An 11,214-nucleotide genomic window follows, 5' to 3' on the forward strand; every position below is an offset into this window, starting at 1 on the left:
TCTTCTTGAAAAAGACCACTAACATTTTTAAAAACCTTCAGGGGGATACTTACAACTGAGATGTAAGTGCAATGCAGTTATATTACTGAAAGGGGATGTATATGATTGGCAGCAACTATAGATACCTAGAAACCTGTGAGAAATGATTATAACTTTAAAATTGAAATAAAATACATTGTAATTGTCTCAGAAGGCACACCTGCTTTTAGCAAATGTACTTTGGTGTGTGTCTGTGTGTGTGTGCGTGTGTGTATACAGACATGCATGTGGATCTAGTCGAAATCATTTCTAACCAAGTGTGTTCATGGACTAATGGCATTGACAACATGGGGAGCTTACTAGAAATGCAGAATTTCAGGCCCCATCCAAGAACCACTGAATCTGAAGCTACATTTTATTAGAATCCACAGATGATTTATACTATTAAAGTTTGAGAAGTACTATCTAAATATTTTTTTCAGGGGCATCCAGACATCACCTACTGCATGCATGCCCATTAAATAAGCTCTGTGTAAAAGCCCATTTATCTAGTATTATGGGGAGAATCAAAGACAATCCTATCTAATAAAAGAGAAAGATGGTAATTAGTGTACGACTGCTACCCTTCCCATTGGCTAATCAGGGAGATATGCAAATTAACTGCCAGCCAAGATGGCGGCCGGCAGCCAGGCAGCTTGAAACTAACATGAGGCTTGCTTGCTTCAGTGATGGAGGACTCCAACGTTCCCCGCCTGCCTTGCCGGCCTCTGAGCCTGCAGTTTGAAACATTGTAACAAATATAGAAGCTAAACAAAACCCCAGAAACCTGCTTTCAGTGACCCGGGATCTCAGAGCTGGAGTTATACATTGTTTCGATTATAGAACCCAAACAAACCAGATACCTGCTTTCAGCAGCAGAAGCCTCAGAGCTGGAGCCAGAGCTAAAGCAGGCCCAGAATAAAAAGAAAAAAAGGAGCAGTTGGGAGCTTCTGCCATCATCCCCTCACCCAGACTGGCCAGGCACCCCAGTGGGGACCCCCACCCTGATCCAGGACACCCTTCAGGGCAAACCAGCCAGCCCCACCCATGCACCAGGCCTCTATCCTATATAGTAAAAGGGTAATATGACTCCCAGCACCGGGATCAGCGGAGCCGCAAGGCCTCCCAGCACCGAGATCAGCGTGACAGGGGGCAGCGCCCAAACCCCCTGATTGCCCTGCGGCTCTGTGTGTGACAGGGGGCGGGGCCACAACATCCCTATCCACCCTGCTCTGTTCGTGACAGGGGAAGACACCCCAACCTCCTGATCAGCCCTGCTCTGTGCCTGATAGGGGGAGCTCCCCAAATCCCTGATTGCCCTGCAGCTCTGTGTGTGACAGGGTAGAGCCATAACCTCCCCATCGGCCCTGCCCTGAGTGTGAGAGTGGCTGCGCCCAAACCCCCTGATCGTCCCTGCTCTGTGGGTGATACAGGGCGGCACCCCAACCCCCCTCCCCCCACGGGCTCTGCTCTGTGTGTGACAGGGCGTAGCGCCTCAACCTCCCCATCGACCCTGCCTTGAGTGTGACAGGGTGCGGTGCCCCAACCCCCAATCAGCCCTACCCTGAGCATGACTGAGGGTGGCATTTAAACCTCCCAATCCGCCCTGCTCTGTGCATGACAGGGGGCGGTGCCCCAACTCCCCAATCGGCACTGCTCTGAGCCCGACCAGGGTCTGCACCTAGGGATTAGGCCTGCCCTCTGCCACCCGGGAGCAAGCCTAAGCCAGCAGGGCATTATCTCCCAAGGGGTCCCAGACTCCAAGAGGGCACAGGCCAGGCTGAGGGACCCCCCCTCCCCCCCGAGTGCACAAATTTTTGTGCACCAGGCCTCTAGTCTATATATGTAAAAGAGAAACATGTAAATTGATCATCCCTCCACTACGCTCACCAGCTAATCAGGAGTGAGTATGCAAATTAACCCAACAAAGAGCAGAGCAGGAGAGCCGGCAGCTTGGGGCGGGGGGGGGGGGGTGCGTGGCTCCCTCAGTTTCTCCCCCAAGCCGCTGGAGCGGAGAGCAGAGTGGGAGAGCCAGCAGAGAGTGGAGCGGCTTGGGGAACTTGGCTCCCCAAGCTGCTAGATGGAGAGCGGAGAGGGAGAGCTGGTGGCTTGGAGGACTTGGCACCGTTGGAGGTCATGGGATGGAGACAGAGCAGGAAGGGAAAACCTAGAGCGCAGGGAGCATCAGGAATTTTGGCAATAGTAGTCCTGGTGGCAGCCCCAGGACTGGAAGTGGAAACCCAGAGTGCAGGGAGCACCAGGAATGCTGGGAATAGTGGTTCTGCTGGCAGACGGATCTCCTAGACACTAGAGCAAAGTGAGTCTGGAGCAAGTTGCTGTTGTGGTAGGGGATGGAGGGAAAGCAAAGGTGAGAGACATAAGTAAAATCAAAGTGTCTAGGAAAAATTAAAGGGAAGATATCCTAAAACTTCCAGGAAATCTCCACCAATGAAGCAAAGAAAAGAAAATGTCTCTATTATTCTGTGAGCAACAAACCAAACTGGGTTGGGGGTCTCAGACAATTCTCTCATATGATTGCAAAGTCAGACAGAAACTCCTGGATTGGAGAGGGCTCCCCTGAGGGCTCCCAGATTGGAGAGGGTGCAGGTCGGGCTGAGGGCCCTACCCCCAGTGCATGAATCTTTGTGCACTGGGCCCCTAGTATGTATGTGTATGTACATGTACATATACATACATATAATCTTTGAAGAGGGGAACACAAGTCAACATCTACTTCATAAGGGAAAAAAGGTGACTTTGTATAGCATCTCATAAAGAAATGATTTAGTAGTGGTCAGAGCCATTTTAGTAGTGTGTAAATCCTATTTGTTATTCAATACATATTAACTTATCACAAGGTTGATGAAACAACAGAAAGCAGTATAAATAAAATTGTTTTGTAAATTGTGATTGAAACAGAAACTATAACCAGATTCAGCGTCCCAAGGACATACGTCCAAATCATTCTCTGTTCCTCACTCTCATATTATTTTATAATAAATTCACTGATTCTGAAAAAAGCGTGAGGACTTTTATCCCTGAAATGTTTTGTCCATCTACTCCTTTTTATCTTTGATCATGACTATGACTGCTTAAAGTTAATCCCATTATCTTTCCTAGCATATTTCTAATGTTTCTCCTCTGATTCATGAGCAATGTTGTCTTTGGTTACCTTCCTAGAAATGAAATAGTCATTTAACTCATTGAAATAAAATATAACTCTGATGTCTTTTCCTTGCCCATAGGATAAAGTTCCTATGATTGGCCTTACAAGGTCCTTGAGGATATAATCAGTTTACCTTTTAATCCTTTTTTGCTGCAGCCATCCTTTTTGTTCTCCACTCCAGCCACACCTATGCCCACTTCATCACTCTTTCTTTCTTTCTTTTTTTTTTTTTAACTTCAGTAAGTTAACAAGCCCATGTGTATTTGTTTGTTGGGTAGGGTGGTTGTCAGAAGTGAGTCAATAAGTACTGCTCACCCTTAAAGGACAGAAGATTCCACAAGGCCATGAGGATCATCGGGGGTCTTTTTAGAGCCTGCTTCCTGCAGTTAGAAAAGAAATAGTGATAAGGCCTAAGGAAAAAAGTAATGCAGAGGAGGTACGTTTAAGTTGAAATTTTTAGGTAGGATGAGAAAGTTGAACTGACAATGACTTTGGGGTAATTAGGGGTGGAGGAGTGACAAATGTGAATATATAAGGCAAGACCATTCCAGCCTGAGAAAATGGCAAATAAAGTGATCATGACATGTAAAACAATTAGTAACAAAAAAATTAAAACTGGCACATGCTGAGAAAGTTAAAATGGGCCCTCCTATTCATTAGGCTAAGCCGCTAGGGTATCAGACAAGATCAGCTCAAACATAAAATGATGTATCACTGAGGATATGCTGCTACTTTAACCCTTTGCGGTAGTTTGTCTACTCTCAGCCACCAAAGCTTTTTTACCGTTCCGGTAGTATGTCTGCTCTCAGCCACCACAGCAAGGAACTGTACGAATCTTAACTCTATTCATTCATGTATCAGTTCATAATTTCTCTGAAAGCTCTTAAGTGTCTCAGCGACCTTGTCATGAACCAAAACATTGCCCCGACAAATCGGAGATTTCGAAACTCAATATAAACAAACGCGGTCGTTCCACACTCACCATGCAAAACACCGTGGCGAGTCAGTTGCCTTTTGAGAGTGAAGAAATCGACAAGCTTCAGAGATACTTCGCAGAATTTCAAATAAAGCTTTACAAATTACGTTTAACAGTAATTAGGCGCTCTCGCTTGTTAAGATATTTCAAAATAATACTCCAAAATGGCAAAAAGAAGGTTACCGAAAGAAGTGCACTGTGAATCTGAAAGTAACGGTGAAGAGTTTTATTTTGGCACCTTGAATACTGACTCTGACGTAGAAAGTGAAAACGTTTGTAGTGATTCTACTAGTAGTGACGTAGTTCCAAAAAAGAATTAATAAATCTGTTTATCCTTCATAATCTTGCATGTTATGTATCACTGCTCTTTCAATGGAAATTAATTCCGACCAGTACGACACCCATGTCCAAATTTAATACGACTGCAAAGGGTTAAAGCATCAAAACGATCCCCTTCTTTAGTGACTACTGAACACTTAACCACTAAAATACTTTGTCATCTGAAAGTCATACCATCAAAAACTTGGTGGGTTGCTAGCATATGACTAAGAATAAAACATGCCACAACTACCTATGTATGTAAGTAATTTTGATACAGAGCAGCAGCATCAATTTTTGTAGTTTCCATGGAAACAGGGTTCTGGATCCACTTTCCAATTCAGACCTCATAGTGGAAACCCCTTTACACAAAGCCCCGCATTGTTTTCGGCCTATGAAAACCTTGCTTCATTTAGATTTCACCTAAATGCCACTTGTCCCAAATCCTATAATACTTTTCCTTCGGGGAGACTTCTCATAGTTCCTCCTGTATATAGTCTTTCTCTCTGAGATAGGTCCATAAATCTGGCTTTTTTGGGACTACAGTCTTGTCCCTATTGACTTTACATTGATTGGGCTGGAAAATAAGGTGGATATCCAGAGAATGAATTGGAGGCAGTGGTAGTGTAGGACAGAGATATGCATTTTCCCTCCTTCAGAATAATAAAGGAGCTACTCAAATGGAGGGTACTTGCATATTGCTGACATTACATAGCTAATGTCCCTTAATATAATTGGAGACAATGGTCAAGCTAACTGAAGAGCGTGGTTGGAGATGGTAACAGGACAGGAAGTAAATTGTCTGCTTTGGATACAGGGTGGGATTGATAATAAATTAATGTGCTATTTTCTTTCTCAGGGAAGATTCTACACTGACCCTTTTGGGAACCTAAGAGTAGGATAACCAAGATGGACTTATGTTCTTCTTTTCCAAAGAGGATAACTAAACTTTGGATGACCCAAATTTGTAACCAGTAGGTAAAAGAGTTCAGTGCTGAGTATGGATGAGTCATAAATATTCAATAGGAGTCATATTTTTGGTAGCTCGTCTTTGCTCTGGTTTCCTGATTGGGTGGATCTAATCTATTACTGACTAAGCAGATCACGTATCCCACATACCCTCTATTGGAATCAAGCAACAGTTTGGATAAGGGTGTCTATAGAGGAAATAAGACTTTTCCTCAAGAGCTCTGTTGCAAAGTTTAGTCTTTTTGTGAGTGAAATGTGGCAGAGCATTTTAGCAAGTCCATTTGGAAGCATCCTCCAACCAAAAATCAGTAGTGCCATGTTTCATAATTATTATTCCATGTATTTGGCTCCTGTTTCTACCTTTAAATTATTTTGAATTTATGTGGGAAGCATATTATGGATTGACACTGTAAATCCCCAACAGTATGCTCTAACTACTCTTTGATTTTTCTGTTCCCCATCTTATCTAAACATCTGGAAAATGTTATCTACGTTCACAACTTCCACTTTCCCATTTCATTAGCAATACATACCAACCTAGTTTTTATTACAAATCTCTACTGAATTTAAGTTTGCAATTATCTTCATGTTGCTAAACTTTCTCACACAAACTGTCAGCATCTGAAAACATTGGCCACTGTCTTCATCGTCTGCTTTCTTTTCTCAGCTTCTATACACCTCACCAACATATCTGTTTCTTTTATTAATGTTTTGCCTTTACCCAGCCTCTAAAATCTAAAAATCAGTAACCTATCCTGGCCAGATGCTTCAGCTGGTGGTAGTGTTTTCTGGTACACCAAAAGGTTGCAGGTTCAATTCCTGGTCAAGGTACCTACCTAAGTTGTGGGGTCGATCTCCTGTGGAGACGCATAAAGGAAACAACCTATCGCTATTTCTCTCTCCCATTGATGTTTCTCTCTCTCTTCCAAATCAATAAAAATATATCCTCAGGTAAGGATAAAAAATATGAAGTAAAATTTGGTGACTTGAGGTTTGGTTCTCAGTCTTTGTTTTCTTCTGTACTTCCCAGATAGCCTCATCTAGTCTTATGATCTAAATCAGTGATTCCCAAAGTGGGCGCTACAGCCCCCTGGTGGGCGCTGCAGAGATCCAGGGGGGGCGGTGATGGCCACAGGTGCATTTATTTTAACTTTTTTTGTATTACCTTTCTATTCTGAGTTCAATAAATAGTTTCATAATTTCAAACTTCAATGTTTCTAATTTACACCTTTCTTTACTATATTTTACGAAAAAGGTAGAAACATTAACACATAAATATTTCTGTTTACTTGCTATTTAAATTTTAAAAAAATTAATTTCCAGGGGGCGCTGAGTAATATTTTTTCTGGAAAGGGGACGGTAGGCCAAATAAGTTTGGGAACCACTGATCTAAATCTTAAAACTAATTTACACACACACACACACACACTCCCTAGGATTGTTTATCCAGACATAATGTTTCATAAACTCCATCAGACCTAAAGTCAATTAAACATCTACTTGCTACTTTTGTCTAAACAACTAACAAGTAGCTCAGGTTTATGATTTTCAGAATTAACTATCTTCACCCTCCCAAAAGCTGTTCATATTTCAGTGTTCCCTTTCATATTACAAGTTATCCACTCAGACCTTCCATTCCAAACTTAAAAGTCATTCTTTGTTTCTTGCCCTAATGACTCACCACCCTGACATACATCTAATCCATGTGCAGATATTCTATAAATTCCTTTCAAACTGCCATCATCTCTGCCTTGAAAAATGCAACAAACACCTGTCAGAGTTCTCTCCAATGATTCTTATTTCCTTCCAGACATTTCTACTCATTAAACTAAAATTTTCTGATCTAACATGATCATATACTCAGATGATAACTCTTTAAGGTTCCTCCTTTTACCTTATAATCAATTTTTTCATAAATTAAAGTTATATTTTTAAAAAGGGAAGTAAGTCTTGCCATTCTCTTCCTAAAATCATCCCATAACTTCTAATTAATAATGGATATTTAATGATAATTTTATCATTGGATTTACAGTTCTTCAAAATAGGACCCAACTTACTCCATCCTCAGTTTTATCCAATATTCAGTCTCTAACCTATGCTTCAGCAACTACTTTCCATTGCTACCAATAAGCTGGGTCTTTTCTAATACTGTTTCTGAGAATCTCTGTTCCCCTATCTTAATAAGAAAAAATATAAACCAAGGACCTCAAGAACTAACTCAAAAGATAACTCTTTACTAAAGTTTTCTTTTCCCTTGTTTTTTTCAGTGTAAAATTTTATATTTATTTATTTATTTCTGAAAAAAGTAAAGTTTAATTTAAAAAAAATCATACACACAAATACAACTTCTGGTTCATTTTAAAGTCTCCTGCTGGGTCTCTCACAGCTTCTTATTGAGTCCAGACCAGGCAGAGAACTACCCCAGTGGACAGAGAGCCAGCCCCTCCTGAATAGGACAACAGCAACTGCAACTCGGACTTGAACAAATGCCCATGACCTGAGTGACTGAGCAGCAAGCTTGGCTTCCCAGGTGGCTCAGAAGGTCGGTTTCTTCATCAGCAAATAAACTCTAGAATCCACTTCAAATCCATGCAGGTTGTTGGCGTCACCCTGCAGCCTCATGAGCTGGGCCTCCTAGGACACGTGGGCAGAGAGATGTGTTGCTGCTTCAGTAGAAGTTTCGTCTCCCTCAATCCTGTCCACTTTTCCATACATTCCATACTCAAATTGGTCAACCCTGGAAGGTCTATCATCTGTGGGGTTATATTCACCATCATCCAAGGTACCATCTTCCTACAAGGTACTGGCTATGACCAGCTGGAACTTGTCACCCAAATCTACAGGGTAAATCTGAATGTTTACATCAAAGATAAGGTCCATCTTGAAAGATTCACTCTCACAATGCAGTGGGGACACTCGGTCAAACTTCTTGCCCTCTGGGTTAATGTCTTTCACATCAAAAATATCTTAAACAGAATGCCAGCCAAGCTAAAAGGGCAAGGAGAGTACTACAGAGGGACTGAGTGCGCAACCACTACTAGGAGTATGCACACCACTTCGGGTGGAGAAAACGAGGGAGAGGGGGGGAAAAGGTCGTAAAATTCTATATTTAGAAATAGCCATCTGGCATCTGGACTCAGTTTAGATGATTCCAATTCTGTTGATCATAGTCTGGAGCCAAACGTATGCCCTCTCCGTCAGGCCTAATTAGGGTGTTGACCTTGGTCACATCAACATCATAGAGCTTCTGTACAGCTGGTTTGATCTGGTGCTTGTTGGCCTTGGCACCCACAGTGAACACGTGTGTGCTGTTGTCTTCTGTCCTCTTCATGGCTGACTTGGCAGTCAGAGAGAACTTAAGGATGGTATAGTGGTCATGCTTATGTCTCCTGAGGATATTGAGACTGCCTTCAGAGTCGCATTACCATCTGTGTGGGAAGGTGAGTGATGTGTGGATATTCTTTATTTTGAATGGCTGAGGACACCTTTCTTCACTTTCCTTGCCTTCAAAACCTTTGCTGTAGCTTCAACTTGGGAAGGGCCAGGGGCTTCCTTCTTTGTTTTCATTGCCATCTTCATGGACAAAATAACAAGCCTTCTTTTCTCCTTAGGTCTTTTATCATTTTTTTGTTGTTGTTGATACCTTTCATAGCTCATAAAATTTATAAACAGCTGAGTTTGTATGTACATTTTCTATTTATTTTGTACCCCTAACATTTTAATACTGATCAACCTACATATCCCCAGGTCTTAGCAAAGTGCCTGGTCAAAGATGAGTATTTTAGAATTATTGATTAAATCACATCGAGATAATACTGATTATCAACTAATATGTGGGTAATTTATTCTTGAGATTTTGTGCTCATTGAATGCTATTGTCAACTCTTTTTCATTTTTACTTTTGGGGGTTTATATAGTAATACAAATATTTTATCCAACATAAGTTAGACAACAGCTATGATATTATTTTTCACAATGACTTTAGAATATATCCAATAACATAGCTATCACTAGTATAAAGAACATTTCAAATATTGCTTTTTATTTCCTTTATAGGCCAAATATGCTGAAATTTTGGAATTAGTCTCTTCTGCTTGGTACCATGACAAACATTACCAGGGAAGCCAAGCTATCTATGAATATGGCACAGATTAATCAGAATTCATGAAGCAAGCACATGCTATTATTAATATTAATATCGTTATTATTAGTACCAATACAATTTCCAAACATGTCACTTAGCCTGCAGCATATAGTTGGATAAACAGGCCTAGCATACTTTCCTTCCACTGACCACAAATGTCCCTAGTTCTGTATAGCATATACAGAAACTGCACATCTCTAACTCATTACTTAAATAAACTGGCTTTATTTAAGAAACTGAGAGGAATATCTCCATAACACATGGCTGGTTAGCATTCATAGGTTGCATAGTCATGACTATGGTAATGAAATGTAACAAAATAAGAAAAACAAATAAATTATGCATTTACACCCTTTAAAAGTTTAATCATGGAAATTTGATGCTCTAGGGTGAGTCAAAAGAAAAGAGAAAATATGTACAGTTAGAAAGGTAAGATTCCCCCATGCATTAAATGGCCTGAGGGCTGTGCATACAACAGTATGCCACTTAACTAGTCAGTCACCCCTAAGGTGCCTTACTGCTTACTCGGGTAATGGTCTCAGTCTGGGTGGCGCGCGGCCTATTGCCAAACAACTCCGGTTTTACTTTTACTTTCTACCTCTCATTGTTTCCTTTTTTTCTTATTCTCTCTTATTTTTACTATGTGTGACTTTATCCCTCTCCCCTAAAATAGACACATAATTCCCCCAAAGTGATTCTCTATAAGGCTTGGACAAATATAATTTCTGAGAGATATTTTGAATATATTTTATGACATTGAGCCTAATTCTGAGAAGGAAAGTTAGAAAACTCTCCTCCACAAGGATTTTATTCAGCCCACTTTTAAACTTGATCCATAATTTGATCAAATGCTCTTGGGCACTATTAAATAGTAATAATGAACTTCACCTAAAGCCCTTAGTAATTTTGTTCCACATTTCCTTCTCTAATTATCCACTATTCCCTATTTATTATTACTTCATTCTCTGCCTTGAGGCTGCCTAAAAATACTAAGAATGATAAATTAAACAATACATTTGGTACCAAGTTAACCTGTGGGGAGGGTTATAATTTAATAGATTGTCTTCTGAATTAATTATTTCTGAATTATTTAATTGCAGTTTCTAAACAAATTTCTTAGAATATGTGACAGAACTTTTAGGATATTTCTAATAAAATTATTATAACAATCACAGTTCCATCATTATTTTAGCTAAATTTTACATTAATTTTATTATAAATCTACAGATTTATTGATTATATTTTTACTAACAAGCATTGTCTTCTATAGCATTTAACAATATTTTCTTTAGTATCTCACTAGTGCAGACATTGAATCACTGTCATTTTGAAGCCAGTGCCTTTTCCCTCTTAAGTAACAATAGTCATTGACTTTTATATTAAAGTCTTAAGAGTCTCACTATAAATACAGTGTTTAGATCAATGACTACTTCAGAGAACATGATGGTTCTTCTTACACTAATTACTTACCCCATCAGTCTCATTAAAGTTCTGTGACAACCAATTTCTGTTTCTTTGAGCTAAAAATATCCTCATTTTATATGTCATTTAGAAGAATTCACACTGTAAGATGGCCTCCATGCTATTTGTGGAATGAAATTTAACCCATTTTGCACAATGATT

The 11,214-nt window shown here is 40.3% G+C and overlaps 1 pseudogene; it reads right to left on the reverse strand.

Annotated features, from left to right (window-relative positions):
* Positions 1-7,982: 7,982 nt before the first annotated feature.
* On the reverse strand, positions 7,983-8,778 carry LOC118650458 (annotated as a pseudogene).
* Positions 8,779-11,214: the final 2,436 nt, after the last annotated feature.

Source organism: Myotis myotis, unplaced genomic scaffold (genome assembly GCF_014108235.1).
Source record: "Myotis myotis isolate mMyoMyo1 unplaced genomic scaffold, mMyoMyo1.p scaffold_m19_p_3, whole genome shotgun sequence".
Classification (NCBI taxonomy): domain Eukaryota; kingdom Metazoa; phylum Chordata; class Mammalia; order Chiroptera; family Vespertilionidae; genus Myotis; species Myotis myotis.